Source organism: Papaver somniferum, unplaced genomic scaffold, assembly GCF_003573695.1.
Source record: "Papaver somniferum cultivar HN1 unplaced genomic scaffold, ASM357369v1 unplaced-scaffold_150, whole genome shotgun sequence".
In the NCBI taxonomy this organism is placed as follows: Eukaryota; Viridiplantae; Streptophyta; class Magnoliopsida; order Ranunculales; family Papaveraceae; genus Papaver; species Papaver somniferum.
The window spans coordinates 4230213-4248685 of NW_020624377.1; positions in this window are offsets into that span (position 1 = coordinate 4230213).

Sequence of the window (18473 nt, forward strand, 5' to 3'; positions counted from 1 at the left end):
TCAATCTGGGTATCATAGCATGGGCAAACCACATCAACCAGAGGATGGGTTTCTAACGACTGAACTTTTTTCATGACATCATTAGGTTCGGGAAACCTAGTATGAAGATAATCTTGTAAGATGGTTGAGGCATGGATATCAAGTCCTATGTGAGGGGACTTTCTGAGAGTTAAAGGTAAAGCACTAGGAAAGTGATAATCACCCCCAAACTTAGAGTTTTCAGTGTCTCTAGTTAGACTAGCCACAATCTCCCTAATTTCTAGGTCATCAGATTCCTGAAAATGGGCAATTGATTCTTCTAAGTTGTAATCTTGCGGTGTATCCTCATTAATCTCTACGAGTTCATCTAAGACTATTGTTTCTAAATCGTACGACTCTGAAACAGTATTCTCAGGGTAAAACCGTTCCTCGAAACCATCATCGATTACAGTTTCTAAATCGTTCGACTCGAAAACAGTAGTCTCAAGATAAACCGGTTCCTCTAAACCTTTACCGGATTTGTAAACAGGACATACTACATCGTCTAAAACGGTGGTATTCCTAATCAAATCCTCGTCCTCTTGAATAGGTGAATAATCATAAAAATTATTTGGATTTGAAGTAAAAATAATATAATCATTATAAAGCTCAATTGGATTACTAGCTTCCTGATCACTATTCCTACATATTTCATGTTCTTCATCAATACTATCCTCATCATAATCATCATTATAACACGAAAAAGATCGAACCTCATCAAAACAAGTAGTGCTACCAATTCTAACCTTGTTATCTTGATTATGTAAATAACTATTTTCATTCTCAAGGGTATTATTAGATACACTATATTGGCAATTCAAGTAATTTCGAGCAATTCTTTCGTTCGTCTCAGCTATCCGCTTGAGGTGGTCTTCTAAAGAAGGTTCACTCATTATTGTAGTTCTTTCTTCTATAATTATACTATTCATATCAGCTAACTTACGCGTCGACTCAGTTAACTTACGTGTTGACTCTAGTAAAGAGGAATTATCAGAAGGATCATAAAAAGGACTACTTTTCAATAGTTTGATTGTATCCTCTAGAGACGAAGAACTAGTACTATAATCTTCTTGCTCGTAAGACTGATGCACGTGCGGATAGTAATTGGGCTCACCATGGTATGAACCATAACCTTGAAAAGGTTGGCGTCCCCATCCACTATTCTCACTATGGTCATAATACTGATGATGTCCATATTCAAATTCAGGTCGATATTCATTGTATTGGCTTCTATCATACCAGTTCGACATTCTTAATTGCAGGGGAATTCTACGCAATCACAAACAAGGCCGACTCGACTCCACCAAAGCAAACCTAAAGATTTCTATCAAACAAAAAGCATGATGGCTCCACTTAGATTGTTTCTAGACCAGCTTCTATCTTTCGAAAGGGAATTCGTTGCAATTTGAGCAGACCCCTCTGGAATCAATCCGAGTCAAAGTAAGTTGAATTGAGGCGAGGGAAGCTCAGTGGAGCTTTGATACCCAAGGCCTCACCGCTATCACAAGGCGGCGCAGTCACGCATTCAACTCACAGAAACCATCATGAACTTTGGAGTGTGCTTAAAGAGCAACCAATATTTTTCGAACGAGTTTCCTATTTAAGCTCGTTACCCTATCGGTCTCGTTCTATTCCAAATTTTAAGCTTGGGTTCGCATTAGGTTTCGTTTTCCTAAGGCGGGCAAGAAGGGAACGGTGATGAAATCCGAACCCTTATCTTGTTTAGGCCAGGCCTTTCCCTTTACTAGGAAAATAAAGACAGTCTGGTTCGTCCTCAAACAATTATCACCTTAAGGCAGACAGTAACCCGCTTGCAGGAGATTCGCGGGTGTTTCGATTGGACTTACCTCCCGTACCAGACGGGCGATGAACCGTTGTCGTCGACTCGGGCCACGACTCCTATGCCGTGTGCGAACCCGAGGGGACGAGACGATATAGTAATCGTCGTCCTTCCCTGCAAACAGTTTGTATTTAATTTTTTTTTTTAATTTATAACCCTTCCGTAGGGTTTTAAAAATAATGTCCAAAGTCCAGAATAAAGTCCAAATAAAAAGTCCAAAGTTACAAAAATTATGAAAAATAAAGCCTATTTACAAATTCTAAAAATAAATAAATAAAAGCTATATACAAAAAAAATAATAATAATAAAAATTAAATCCTAAAAAAAGAAATTATGTCTTTTTTTTTTCTCTTTTAGATATTAGCTTTTAGCTTTTTGTTCCCAAGTCCTTAGTATTCCACTTCGAACCTGTAAATCAAAGACACAAAAAGAAACGTAAAAAGGAACAAATAATAATAAATAAAAAAAAAATATTAAACCTAAAAAAAAATCTATATACAAGTCCGCGTCGGCGGCGCCATTTTGTTGTAATATTAAATTTGCGATAAATACGGATTCGTTGCTCGGACTTGAATAGATTTAAAAACAAAAATATATACACAATTTGTCACAGGATCAAGAGATACTAGGACTCAGGATTCCACCAATTCTTATACTCATGTGAATCAACTATTAATTCTAGACAATTATAGCTTATAATGATAACAAATATAGACTCTTTTCTTTGCCAAAAATAGATTTTGTAAAGTATTAGATGTAAATCATAAGCATGATGCATCAAGAGTTCCTAGACTAAGCATACATCATCAGATAAAATCACAAATAATCAAGAAAAATCATAAAACAACTCATAATAGTGCAAATAGTCATAAAAGAATTAAATAGAATTACTCATGCATAAAGAATGGTTTCCTCCATCATCCCAGTAATGGGGTTTAGCTACTCATAATAATCATGTTCTAAAAATAAATATTTGATGCTCAAAATATGATTAAAAGAGTGAAAAATATAATACAGAGAAACTACGACCCTCTTTAAGCGTCCAGAGAAGAACGATAAAACACCACTGCTGTAAATAACGATACCTCACTGATGCTGTTGACGCTGTTGTTTTAAGACCCACAAAAGCAAGTCGTTGTCACTGTTGATAAACGACTGTCTTGTGGAGTATGTTCTTCGTGTTCTTCGTGCTCTTTAATGGCAGCAGCAGCAGCAGAACTCTTCCTTCCTGCAGCTCCCGTTCTTCGCTCCTCTAGCCTCTCTCTGGTCTCTGCTCGACCCCAAACCTCTTCCTCAACCTTCTCTGACATAAAACCAACTATTTATAGGCTTTAAATCCCCTTGAAACTCGATCAAACCCCTTAGAAATCTCCATTATTCTTTACGGGTTGTTTGAAAAATAATCTTCTTTTTGTTGCGTTACAGGCTGTTTCTAGCTATTTTCTCGTCTCAAATATCTTCTAGGACTTTTAACCAACTGTTTTTATGTATATCCCACGCAAGATATCCCATAAATCTCTCAAACTAATCTCAAACCCTAAACAGAAACCGTGTGCACTGTCTTGACTTTGTGTGGATTTTCTGACTTATCCAGCCCAATTAGATGGGTCTAATCGCTTCTAACAGGTCCCTTATGTCTTGTAGAGTCCGTGGGTACCAAATTTGCCCATTGAATCGCCTCCTAGGTCGCTCAAATCCTTGATCCAAAACTGTTGACGCTGCTGCCTTTTTTCCCGCCAAAATCCAGTTTTGAAACTTTGAAGATGACCTCCCCCTATCCAGTTCCGGTGTCCCTTTAGTACATGCCCTGAAATGGGGTGCCCCTTAGTATTAGGTTACCCCTTATCCAAAGTGAGAGTCCGTATAGTAATTTTCTCCCACGAGCGCAAAAACCACTTTTTAGCCAATTTCGCCGCAAAAGCTTATTTCTCCAAAAACACCTACAAAGACATAAAATAACCAAATAAGTACAAAATCGAGCACTAACAATATAAACAATTGGGACAAATTAGACACATAAATGCGTCTATCACTTAGGTTGGGTGACTAAGGTAATAAGGACTCTCCCAAGGAGTGCAGATCTGATCAAGGCGCCGAGGTACATGGTTGAGTCAAGAGTGCCGAGGGCGTTTGAAGCGTCCTTGCCATTCTTGACAAGTCTTGGCTTATACTGCACTCGGCCTGAAGAAAACCTCACTTAGGGTGCAGTCTCGTAACCATAAGCCCTATAGGCAAAAGGGATAAGAGGCTGCGAAAACAACTGGTTGTTGTTAAGACTGGATGGGAGGAGCTAACCTTGTATGGTAGAAGTACGCCTCCTTGAAGGGGCAACCATGGGGAAGATAAGGGCGGCACCCTCCATTAGGGAGATGATAAGTGTCGTAAGACGCAAATGTCATGAGGCTTATTATTCGCAAGGATAATTAAGGCTTGTCATATTTGTGCAACATTCCTGAAGAGGAAATAATACAAAAGAAAAAGTTAAGATGAGATCAATGGGTTTTCGCATGAAAGTGCGAAGACGTCCTGCGATTTCATCGCAAGACGACAATGTCATGGGGCTTTATTTTCGCAAGAATATTTAGACCTGTCATATTGTCGCAACATTCCTGAAGAGGCCATAATACAAAAGAAAAAGTTAAGACAAGATCAATGGGTTTTTGTATGAAAGTGCAAGGACGTCCTGCGATTTTGTCGCAATGACAAGAGATGGCATAATAAGACCTTTATTAGGAAGGCAAAATAAGACCATATAATAAAACAAACTAATTATAAGCATTTATAACAAATTATTTTTCGCAAGAAAGATAATGAGAGGCAAGTATGGGAATCAATATACAAGAAGCATTATCTTTCTTATCAACAAAATATTAAAAGAAATAGTTGACTCCAAAGTCGATTGAAAAATGCAGATCTCAAAAGTAATAAAAATAAGACAGCTCAAGAAAATAAAGTTATAAAAGAACCTCAAGCTTCAATATCAATGTCAGTAGCAGGAGATGACAGAAGTTCTTCGCCAACATTCTCGCAAGCTTCTCCTTCATTTCGGCTTTGATCTTTGTCATGACTAGCATTTTGATTATCACCAGCAATTACTTGATTAGCATCTTGAGTATCGCCGAAAACTACTTCTTCGGGAGAAATTTATTTATCATTCTAATTAACACCAGCAGATACTTCTTTAGAAGGAACTTCTTCTTCATCTTCCGGGAAGTTATCCTCTGCACCGCTTTCATAATCGTAATCACTATCAGCAGGACGAGGAACTTCATCATCATTTACTTCTAAAGGATCAATTGATGTAGGAGGAAGAGAGTTGGACAATAAAATGTGGTTTCCAAGGATTTCATCCCGGAGATGAACTTGGCGAAGAAGTTCTCTTTGATGATTCCTATCTTGAATATCCTTAAAATAAGCAAGATAATCAAGTCTTCTTTCCGCCCGGTCGCGAGAACCAGTAAGAGTAGAGACAAGTAATGCATTCTCCTTGCAAATTTTAGCATATTTAGCCTCCAAATCAGAAATAGAAGAATGAAGATTCTTCTCAGACTCTGCGAAAAATAGAATACAAAATTTTATTAAGATAAGGAATTCAGAGAGATATGACAAAGGAAAGATAATTAAGGCAGTTAAACTATTATGACTACCTTCCTTTTGCGAAATAAGATGTTTAACCAAGGATAGAGAACTATTCTCCCAATGATTCATTGCGTCATCAAATTTATCTCCAACTAAACCTTTAAGTCGAGACTGAAGATTTTTATCTTTAGAAACAAGAAAGGAATTTTTCTTCGCAAGAGAAGAATAATATTCTTCTAATTTGGAATATTGATCTTTAAGATGATTTGCCTTCACACTTAAAGTTATTCTACCTTGAATAATTGAATCTCTTTCAGTGATATATGATTCTGTTACTTCTTTAAGTTCATTTCTTAAAGAGCGAAGAGATTTTTCTTGGTCAGCACATACTTTTTGGAGAATATTAAGTTGTTGCGAAGATATCCCCATCTTGTTTAAATAAACTCGCTTCTCTTGAGACAAGGTTTTATTCTCATCTGATAAAGTTTCCATCCCCAAATTAGCTTTGGTTAAAGAATAAAAAAGACGAGATACTTCATTACTTAATAGATCTTGTTTTTCAACTAATTGGGTATTTTCATTGGTAAGGTTATTTATTTGATCAAGAGAATATGAATAGAGATTATCTAATTGGTTATATTGATCCATTTAGACTTTTTTTATCAACACGGGCTTCTTCAACAGCAGATTCAAATTGATATCTCTCCATTAGTCGTTTCTGATTTAATGCTTAACATGTGAAAGAGGGATTTAAAGGATAATTAAGCGGGGGAAGGATAAAACCATCAAAAAAGCAAATTAAAGACATAGATGAGGAAATCATACCTCTTAACTCATCATTCTTCTTGCGAAGATTATCACGATCCAGCAAAACGTTCTGAAGTTTCTGATTTTCAAGACGAAGAGCATTACATTCTTTTTCTAAAGTTGTCTGCGAAGCAGTTTTGTCAGAACCCAAATGCTTGCTAAGAGTTTCTTCTTCTTGCCATCATCTAGAATCTCAGATAAAACCTTGAAAGCAATGTTTATCCCTTCCACGCTCTCTTTCGACAAAGGAGGAGACTTAGGAAGAGAACTGGTAGAAGCAGAAGGTTGAGAAACATTTTCAATGGGAAGAGAAGAGGCTTCATTTGCAGAAGGAACCACAAGGGGAATTTCAGTCATAGGAAGATCAACTGGAGAAATGAAATCAGAGGCAGCATTCTCGCGAGTTGGAGATAAAGATTTATCTTGCGAATATATCGCAGGAGATTTGGAAGAAATGAAGTCAGAGGCAGCGTCTTCATGAATTGGAGATAAAGGTTTATCTTGCGAAGATGTCGCAGGAGATTTGGAAGAAATGAGTAGATGGAAGGGAACAATAGTTGGAATAGCCTTGAGGTGGCGAGATTTCTTGTGAGGTCTATGAAGATCTTTATCACCCTGCGAATTACAATCTAGATAAGAAACAGAGGCAACAATATTGTTATTAGAAAAAGATAGTGTTTCTTACTACCTTCTCATTCGCAGACTTCCTTTTATGAACGACAACTTTATGCTGTGATTTGGGATTTTTAGGATTCTGAACTGAAAATTTGGTGTTGGAGCCGCTTTTGCTGAAATAACAAGAGTATGGGAATCACATAAACAACATCACATAAGGCAATAAACAAGATCAATTTCAAATATATCAATTTGAGCAAAATTTATAAGGAAGAAAAAAGAAGACTAACCTTGATGAATCCATGAAAGATGATAGCATGGAAATTATCTTGAAGAAGATCACAAACTATGAAGATCTAATTTGAAGATGAAGAAGAATTTAAGAAGATTGAAGAAGAAAGAAGAAAAGTTGCAACGATGGAGTTTGCAGAAGAACGATGAAGTTGCAGAGAGAATAAAAAGAAAGAAGAAGATGATGAAAAGAAATATATATAGAGGGAATTTTTCCTCGAGAAAATAAACATGGTTAATACGGAAAGATTTAAGCGGTTAAAAAGTAACGGTTAAAAAAGACGTGTCGAGAAATAAATGGAAGAAAGAATACGTGTGATAAATGCAGAATATGAGAAAATAAGCGGTTGCGGCATTTCTCATATCATTCTCTACTTTGCATAGAACATATGAGAAGAGGCAAGATGTAGGATCAGAATCTCGCAACAGTTATGTTTCAGCGAAGTTAACAATGGTATTGCACAAAAGCGTCGCAAAAAATTTCAGAAACGATATCAGCAAGGATCATGAGAAAGGTGTGATAGTCTTGCAAAAATTAGAAAGCTTGCGAAGTCAACATTTGTAAGGTTGCGAGAATGTCGCAAACCATATCCGAAAATAAAGGATAGATTAGCTGTCATCCACTATGTATTTCCCTTATAAATAGTCATTCGAGTTGTAAAGGAGGGAGGGATCTTTTTTGAGTGAGAGATAAGTAAATAGGAGAGAGAAAGTTGAGAGCAGAGATCGTTCTTGATTTCTTTATTTTCCTTGTAAGAATATTCAGAAATTAATCAATAAAATTAAGAGTGTAAACCTAAAAATAGGTTGATCAACGAAAAAATCATTCGAGGGGTGTATTGTAGGATTTCCTGCAACTACATAGTACAAGCAAAGAGACACCATTGTCTCATGTGAAGTGGAAAGTAACACTTGGCAAGAATTCTATTTCCATCTTAATGGGTCGGATTTTCAATGAAAGGACCTGGAGCATTCCCATTCGACCCGACCTGATTTTAAATCTACTTTAATCTGAGCGGAATTACTTAGTCAATCTGACTCAGAAATTTCCATCCATTCAGATGCAATCTGAGCCAAACTTGAAAGCTCAAGATGGAAGCTGGAAGAGGACCCTCAGCTTACTGGATATCTGAGTCATGTGGGAAAGGGACAACTATACGCTGGAAGAGGACAACAACTCTCTCGATGGGTATCACATCATCAACCATCATCAACCATCATCAACCATTTTAACGTGCAATACGATGGAAAGGCTTTTCCTGTGTTTGGTTTGTTTTGTATAGGTTCAAAGACCACTGCAAGTCCAAATTATTCCTCTACGACAAAGAACAAAACCAACCCTGTAAGGATCATAAAGACTGAAAAATTAATAAAAAGATTTTGCCCATATTCGAACGCATGACCTCGAAGAAGTTAGGTAACGTATCAATCCACCAAGCTTCCCATCTTTAGATGTTTAAAACTAGTGTTTTGAAAAAACTAAACTAGTTCAACTACTCAACATTTTAATAAACACTCCAAATCAAAGTGTGGCCAAAAATTCCTTTTTTGGACACGCTATTATATGAAGGACAGTTCTAGCATGAAGAGCATTTTTAGCAGGTTGCAATGAAGCCTCCCAACTGGTGCTGCGATCTCCTAGTCTGCATAAAACATAAAGAGTTCATTAGACCCCAAAGATAAACATCAAAGTTTGGTGACCCACCAGATACACCCTTAATGGCAGTTCCAAAGAGGGTAGAAGTCTTAATGGGAATTAGGTGTTGAAAATATGTGTTGAAAATAGGTCTTGATCAGGTACTTATATGGTCACTTGGTCAGGTACTTATATGGCTTGATACATGAGCCAAACATACGAACCCTGGTGAACCATAATGTTACAGTTATGGCCTTCAAATTAGGCTACCGCCTCTTTTTACTCTTAAAGATAACGCTGTGTGAAATTAAGAGATGGGACGGGTCAGGAGAGGATAATAATGATGTATTTTGACAAATCAATATATGGCAATACACCAGCGTCACATAATGCATGTAAACCCTGGTAATTCGTGCATGATCAATAAGTGTTGGTCTATGAATTTTCCAAAAAAACAATTATGATAGTAGTAATAATGTAGTAGGAAAAATTGTGTCTGAAATTCAATAAGGAAGAACTATTTTGTTAAATAAGGAAGGTAAACTTTTAATTTTAACAAGTGTACTATCTCATTGACATGAATGCTTAACGTGTCAGGATATGTAGAGATTTCTTTAGGGTTTCCGCAAGAATATAGGCGTCTAATTAGAACTGACGATCAGTAGTCTAATCCTAGAATCCTAATGCAATATTTTTCTGCTGGGTCTCGCAAAATCCGCAAAATCGCAATTTCCATATATCACCTTGATTTTCGTTTGTTATATTCATGGTAAACATAACCCACCCACTACATTTAGATTTTCATACTAGATATTTACAGAAAAAAATAATATATTTAGCTAGATTTGGATCCTAGATACCTCGTTCATAAGTAAAATAACGAAGGAATTGAGAGGATGAGTTCTAATGAGAAATGTGTTGTTCCTGCCAATGGTCTTGTTAATAATGATCCTCCTCCTCCGAAGGGCTTTGCTTCATGGGATGACTTTGTGGAAAGCATTGGTTATATACTAGAAGAGTATGTCGATGAAGAATGGGAATTAGTCCATATGAAGAAAATGATCCATGTTGAAGATGATCCTCCTCCTAAGGGTTTTGCTTCTTGGGATGCATTTGAGAAAAGATATGGTGACCATTTGGATAATGATTATAATGAATAAGAACATGGGAAGCCACCAAGACCACCAAATTTATGGCTGAGCACTCGGCATAGACTAAATTCAAGTTTTTTACATTATTTTTAGTATGCTAATTTTTTTAATTGTGTAAGCAAAATTATGTAGCAGTCAAAGGCCTACTGTTCAATTGTGCTCTCAATTCTGATTTTTTTTTGGTTAAGTTTATCAGATTTGGCATTGCAATTTATGAAAAATTTGGCTATGTTTTTTCAACTCTAATACAAGACTCAGTATATAGTCCCTATCATATTCATGATAATATCACTTTAACAGCAAAGCCACAACAAAATCATGGTTAACCCTAACTCTCCAGATCCAAATATCTAAGCCAAGCCCTCTTAAACACATTACTAGTTCATTCTGTTTCATCAAGAGATTGATACTCCAACAGCTGAACAATGGACAAAAATTAAACAACATATGCACTTGGAATCTAAACAAAATATTGCATCCTTAAATATTAAACATTCACAAAAAGTAAACTTACAAGCAGCTTTACAAACAGACTAATTAAACATCTAAAAAAACATAAGAGACACTAATAACACATAAAAAAAAAGACATAACTAAACAAAAGATGATGGATCAAGATGTGATTCAATACCATTCTTGCATAGCAGAACCATGAAAACGAGGACTAGATCATTTAGAATCCCCTTCTTCTTCACTGCTGTTGTCGACAATCGTAACCACATCTTTGTATGGCCAATCATCATCATCAACATCATCGTCTTCATCTTCAACCTTAAGCGTTGGCCCAAACCAAAAGAAGTGTTCTGGATCATCTAAATCATCATCATCATTATCCTCAGAATCATACTCATCATCCTCTTCATCGTCCTCCTCTTATTCATCGTCAACAACATCATAATCATCATCCTCTTCATCTCCAAAACAAGGAACAACCTTGCGACCAAAATAACCAACAATCTCGTTGTCTTCATCATCAAGAAGAAGAAATCAGACGGAAGTTACTACTATAGTAGTCATTTTCTCTGGTTTGATACTAAAACTTTCAGTTTTTGATACTGAAACCCTAGGTTCAGTTTAGAGAGAGACTTGGAAAAGAAAAAGGCGAGTAGTAGTACTCTCCTAGTCTCCCTTGCTCGTGTTTTATACCGTGACACACGTTTTCACTTTACGATTCAACCTTTAGCTTAGCCACGTACAATCACGATAACTTGGCTAGTGAACAAGTATAGCTTTGGAAAATAAATAAATACAGTATAATATAAAATAAAAAAAATGGGTGGAAAATTAACATCAAGGAATTTAACTTGGAAGAAATATAAGTTGGTTTACAAGCTCGTCCAAGAGTGACATCAGTAAAAATGGAAAATTAACATTAAGCAATTTGTCTCGGTGGAAATACTCCCCGGAAACTTAGATTTGGACGAAAAATTCTTGCTAAGATCGTGACATCGAAATAAATAAAAATTGGTTTAGAAGCTCGTCCAAGAGTGACATCGGTAAAAATTGAAAATTACCATAGATATCGAAATATAAATTGGTTTACAAGCTCGTCCATGAGTGACATCGGTAAAAATAGAAAACTAAATCAATTTATCTCGGTGATCTCCGGAAACTTAGATTTGGATGAAATATAATTTCTAAGATATCTTGACATCGAAATAAAAATCTGGGGTTTATAAGCTTGTCCAAGAGTAACATTGGTAAAAATTGAAAATTACCATCAATCAATTTATCTTGGTGGAGATATTCCCCGGTAAACTTAGATTTGGGCGATAAATTGTACTTGCTAAGATTGTGACATCGAAATATAAATTGGTTTATAAGCTCGTCCATGACATCGGTAAAAATAGAAAATTAATTCAATTTATCTCGGTGATCTCCGGAAACTTAGATTTTGGATGAAATATACTTGCTAAGATATCTTGACATCGAAATTAAAATTAGGGGTTTAGAAGCTCGTCCAAGAGCGACATCGGTAAAAATGAAAAATTACCATCAATCAATTTATCTTGGTGGAGATATGCTAGAAACTTATAGATTTGGACGATAATCACTTGCTAAGATCGTGACATCGAAATAAAAAATGGTTTACAAGCTCGTTCAAGAGTGACATCGGAAAAAATGGAAAATTACCATCAATCAATTTATCTTGGTGGAAATACTCTCGGAAACTTAATTTTGGATGAACTATACTCTATATGATCGTGACATCGAAATAAAAAATGGTTTAGCTGAATAAGCCATGTCCAAGAGTGACATTGGTAAAAAAAACTTGGATATCGAGTCTTGTCGATGAAGCCAATCATCGTCGTTCGTGAATTCATAATGCCGACCAATCAAATAAACTAGTTACACCTGACAACCTAAGATCCCCAAACATCCTTGCCAATATTATCGGTTGATCGGTACGATACGACCAATAATGCGATATTATCGGATATTCATATTTAGGTATCACTGATATTTCATGTTTCGTCCAGAATAAAGGCATAAACATGATAAAATCCTATATTATCGGCCAGTATTTTAAAAAATAAATGCCGATCGATTCTTTTAATACAAATTTAATTGTAAGAGCTAGCTGGAATTGCTTCTAAGAATATGAATTGGGATTTTAATCAAAAAAAATTGCACAAAAAAGCATTTACGATCTTCGAAGGCACTAGCTAGTACTATATTACTCCATAATAATTTATTAGTTTGCTTTTAAGAATATGTGAATTGGGAGTAAAATAGTGCAATGTAGTTGACTAAAGTAGTAAAGAAAAGATACTACTATATATCCAAGGCACTAGTAACAAAGGAATTAGCTAGTACAATAATAAGTACTCCAGTTTAGATGTTAAGCGGTAACAATAACAACAACAACAAAAATAGAAAATATCTTGAAGGGAAATCAAATTTCAAAAACGTTAGTGAGGCACAGTGGTTCACTTTAGTTATTTTAAGTTTCAGGTCGGATGTTCGAAACTCTTTAGACCTTTTTTATTTTTCTTTAAAATTTAGCCATTATGTGGCGCAGTGCTGAGTTGATTTTGCTTGACCTATTTTGTTTTTGGTCCGGACTTAGGGACCAGGGTATTGAGATATGGCATGATGCCTGAACCAAACCATGCTGCAGTTCAAGATATGGCCCATCTATTAACTAATTATCAAATCAAATAATTATGCCAAATATACACAAGTGTGCTGATTTTATTTGGTACTTGACCTTATGTTTGACCATTGTTGTAGTTGCAGGAAATCCTACACTACACCCCTCATATGATTTTATTATTAATCAACTCATTTTTAGGTTTACACTCTTAATTTTATTGATCAACCTTTGAATATTCTTACAAGAAAAGATAAAGAAATCAAGAATGATCTCTGCTCTAGACTTTTTCTCTCCTATTTACTTGTTTCTTCCTCAAAAAAGATCTATACCTCTTTACAACTTGAATGACTATTTATAAGGAAATACATAGTGGGTGACAGCTAATCTGTCCTTTATTTTCGTGTATGGTCTGCGACATTCTCGCAACCTTACAAATGTTAATTTCACAATCTCTCTAATTTTCGCAGGACTATCACATCTTTCTCGTGATCCTAGCTGACGTCGTTTATCGTATCATTTCTGAAATTGTTCTGCTATGCTGTTGTGCCGTGTCATTGATAATTTCGCTGAAACATTGTCATTGCGGGATTCTGATCCTATATCTTGCCTCTTCTCATATCTTCTCTGCAAAGTAGAGAATGATGTGAGAAATGCCGCAGTTGTTCATCTTTTCATATTCTGCATTTATCGCACGTATTCTTTCTTCCATTTGTTTCTTGACACGTCTTCTGTAACCGCTGATTTTCAACCGCTCACGTGTTTTCGTCTTAATGGTGTTTATTTCTTCGAGTAAAAAAAATCTCCTTTATATACTCTTCTTACTCTTCTTTCCACTTTTCTTTTTACTTTCTCTTCTATTTTTATTCTCTCATCTTTGTAACTCTGTTATTCTTCTACAAGTTCTGCTGCTGTAATTTTTTCCTCCTTCAATCCTCTTACTTTGTATTCATTCCCATACTCTATATTCAAATATGTCTCCAAGTGGTCATAGATATGAGAAGAATTTACAAGATGTCCAAAAAGATCTTGCTGATAAAGGTTTCACACTCTCCACCATTCCTGGTGAAAATGCCAAATAAATTCTTTCTGTCAAACTTTTCTCTGATCAGTATTGTGATGATCAATCAATCATAATTTTGCTAGGTCAGGTTCTCGCAGGTCTCCCTATTCCTATTTATAACCCAGATCTTCCTTTATTTTATGAAATTCTCGCTCACTCGGGATTTTCGCGAGCTATCTTCCAACTGAGTGGGGACTGCATCCATCTGATGCTAGAGTTCGCTAACCATGGTGCTGGTAGAGGATCTCTGTACTCCAAAGAACTTAGGGATCCTAAATTCGCAAACCTAAAGATAATTGCTGAGAAATACACAGTAGCGAATTTCTTTGAGAACTATGAACTTATCTCCATGAAGAAAGAGAATACTCGCTGGGGTATTCGCTTAAAAAGGAAAGATAACATTGATGAAGCCAAAATTCTCATGCAAGATATTGACTGGCATTCTGGTAAAAACACAACTCCTCGTTAATCCAAAGATGATAAATGGTGTGTTTTTCCTTTAATGCTAAAAGGACCCTACATTGCTGGGTCAAATGTTCTTCCTGCGAATCTCGCTGCTTATCAACCTTGGGTTTTCTCTTGGCTCGAGAAGGAGAAAGAGGTATGTTTCTTCCCATTTAACTCACTTTATATTTCTTTATTGATTTTTATTATTCTGTTCGCTAACTCTTGCGACATTCCGCAGATCCAAAAACTGAAAGATAGTTATAACAGGACTGGGAAAGCTAGTACTATGTTAGCTCTTCGCTCATACACAGATGAGGTAAGAAATTTTCTCTTATGATTTGAAATTTTCTTCAATTTTCTCTTATGATTTTAAATAGTATATTGTTGCTTCCATGCTTACATTTCTTATTTCTATCTGTGTGTGAAGATTATTGTTGAAGTAGAAGAATCTGCCGATGTTGCGAAGACTGGTAATAAAGGTAAAGGTGCTCTTCTCAGGGAAAAATCAACTGGTCCTCCTCCAAAGAAAAGGAAAGTTGTTCTTCTTTTTCTTCTTCAAATATTCCTCCTCACGAAAATTCCGAAACTGACAAGGGTGATGAGGACAATGATGATCTTGCTGCAAGTGAAGATTCTCCACCTGAATCTTCTATGGCTAAGCTCTCTGGCCTCTTTTTTGATTCTCTACAAGGAATGGGAGATAGCCAATTCGAAAATACCTGCAAAGCTCTCGCTACCCTTTGCGATGTCCCTTTACTGGATGGTGATAGCTCTCTTCGTGGAGTTTCTAGATCAGTGACTCCCGACTTCTTGCATTCTCTCAATAGTCTGGTATACTTTTATCCTTTTACTTCTTCATTGTTATAACTCAACATTTCTTTCTATATTAATATTTTTTATATTTTCTCGCAGGCTCGAAAAGCTTCTTTTGTTGTTGCCTCAGATCTAGAAAGAAGACGCGAAAATCTTGAAAAGAAGAATCTTCAATTTCGCAAAAAGAATGAAGAATTGGAAGCTGAAGTTAAAGGTCTTCGCGAGAAAAATAGACAATTAGAAAAAGATTCTTCTTCGTATAAGAACAAAATATCTAGTCGTCAGCAAGCTAATAATTCAACTTTATGGTATGTTACTTTTCTCTTTTCCCTTTATTCATTCATCCTGTTGTTTTATCTTATTTACATGATCCTTTTTGCAGACATTTATGGTCTTTCTGATGAAGCTACCTTTCTTCGTTCATTTCCTAATGCCTAGGATAATGATACCCTTCTTGAGCGTCTTAACAATTCCTTAAATAGCTTCTCAAATGATAGAATTTCATCTCTTTCTCTAAATGGGCTTAGATCTAAATTTCGCCTCTTAGAAATTGACCATAGATCTAGTTTAGGCTTAGCCAACCGATTTAAGCGTCTCCTTCTTGATTCTAAAGATAAAACCAATGAGTTAAGAACCAAAATTAGAGGTCTCATAGATGATAAGGATCGCATCTCTGATCAAGGTGCCAAGGCTTTGGCGAAATTCCAAGAGGCTCTTCTTGAAGTTCAACTTGAACGAGATGAAGCTAACCGCAAGAACATCGAACTCTGCGAAAGGGAAAATCATATTCGTTCTCGTATTCTTATAAGTAGTGAGGATGAATTTGTTTGGGTTGCGAAAATATTAGATGATGCTGGAAAAGATTTAGGTGTAAATGTTAGTCTCCAAGTTGAGCATACAGCCTTGATTAGAGATATGATTTCTGACAGAGAAGGTTACTAACTACTCTTCTTTACTAATCTTTTGCTTCTTATGAATTATTATCAAGTTAATAATTGATTGTCTTTTGCTCACAGATTTTGAAAATAGATATCGTGAAAAGATTGAAGAACTCGAAGCTGAAAAGGAGGAACTCGCAAAGAATCTTTCTTCTCACAACGACAAGTATTCTAGATTAAAGAATCAAATCAAAATCACTGTTGCGAATTTTAAGAATTATGCTATGCATTTTCGCAATCAAACTATCCAAATGGTTTGTGACGATCACAATATCCCATATTATGATTATCCTTGTCTCTTGGAAGAAATCCCACATAATACTCCCAGTTTGATTATCTCTGATAGCGAAGCTGACGATGAAGAATCTGATAGTGATGGAGGTTCTGATGTTGATGAAGATTCTGACGTAGACGAAGAAGGGAACAAGTCTGATGAAGATAATGAAGAATTAACTAAGAAGTAGTCTTTATTTATTTCTTTGATTCTTTGTAATACTTGTACATTTATTTCTTCTTTCTGTATATTTGTGTTTCTTTCATTTTGACCTGCATTTATTAAAACAATTCTTCTTTGCAATACTGTTAATCAATATAATCATTAACTTGAATCTTTGAGTAAATATATCATATGGAGACAAATAACATTTTATAATTTCATACATTCCCATAGTTGCTCTATTATTTGAATCCAAATGAGAGATTTCATAAAAATTTTCTTATTTTATGTCTCAATTTCGCGGTTAATTATGTATAACTTCCCAATCTTGTGCGAAGTGAATTTTGATTCTTTTCAAAATCTCATTCCTGTGTGGTCTTATTTTGCCTTCCTAATTAAAGGTCTTATTATGCCACCTCTTGTCATTGCGACAAAATCGCAGAACGTCCTTGCACTTTCATGCAAAAACCCATTAATCTTGCTTTAACTTTTTCATTTGTATTATGGCCTCTTCAGGAATGTTGAGACAATATGACAGGCCTAAATATTCTTGCAAAAATGAAGCCCCATGACATTGATGTCTTGCGATGAAATCGCAGGATGTCTTCGCACTTTCATGCGAAAACCCATTGATCTCGTCTTATCCTTTTCTTTTGTATTATTGCCTCTTCAGGATTGTTGCACAAACATGACAAGCCTTAATATCCTTGCGAATAAAAATCCTCATGACATTTGCGTCTTAAGACACTTATCAGCTCTCTAATGGAGGGTGCCGCCCTTATCTCCCCCTTGGTTGCCCCTTCAAGGAGGCGTACTTCTACCATACAAGGTTAGCTCCTCCCATCCAGTCTTAACAACAACCAGTTGTTTTCACAGCCTCTTATCCCTTTTGCCTATAGGGCTTATGGTTACGAGACTGCACCCTAAGTGGGGTTTTCTTCAGGACGAGTGCAGTATAAGCCAAGACTTGTCAAGAATGGCAAAGTACGCTTCAAAAGTCTCTGGCACTCTTGACTCAACCGTGTACTTCGGCGCCTTGATCATATATGCACTCCTTGGGAGAGTCCTTATTACCTAAGTCGCCCAACCTAAGTCATATGCTTAAGCTTAGAATCCAAGGTGCCTCTCCCGGATGGGCTTCATTGACCCCAAATCTCCATGACTCAGGTTCCGGTGGCGGTGTAACCTTTCCCTGAGCCATGCAACAGGTACCCCCTTATATGACGTACTTTAGGTCTTACATTTGCCTCTTGCGAAATTGTATTCGCGAACTAGGGTGTACGCCATAAAGGTTCGCCTCTTTCTCTTTTGTCATTTTTCTCTATAAAATTCATTATCTGTGCGAGAGTCTCGCAAATCATCATATTGTATCTGAATTTCGCAATCTTAATTTTGCCATTCAATCAAATGTATTTTTGAGAATTTTGCTTATTGCGAGAGTATCGCAACAACTTAATCATTCATACATTTCTTGTTTTTATTACCTTTGTCATCCTCTGCTTCTTTATTATTTTATGCTACTGCTTCCTTAGTAGTGGTATGTTCATCATTTTTATTCTGAGCTAGCATTAGTTTCGCAACATCTCTTCTCCTTTCCTTTCGATTGCATCCACCATCAACCTCTCACTTCTTTGTGTATCTTTGATTTTGTGTCGCCAGTTTTCCTTCTTGTTTGCTCTTCCTTCGCAAGATTCTATCTCAGTTTCGTAACACCTCTTTCCTTCAACGCAATCTCCCTTTATGAT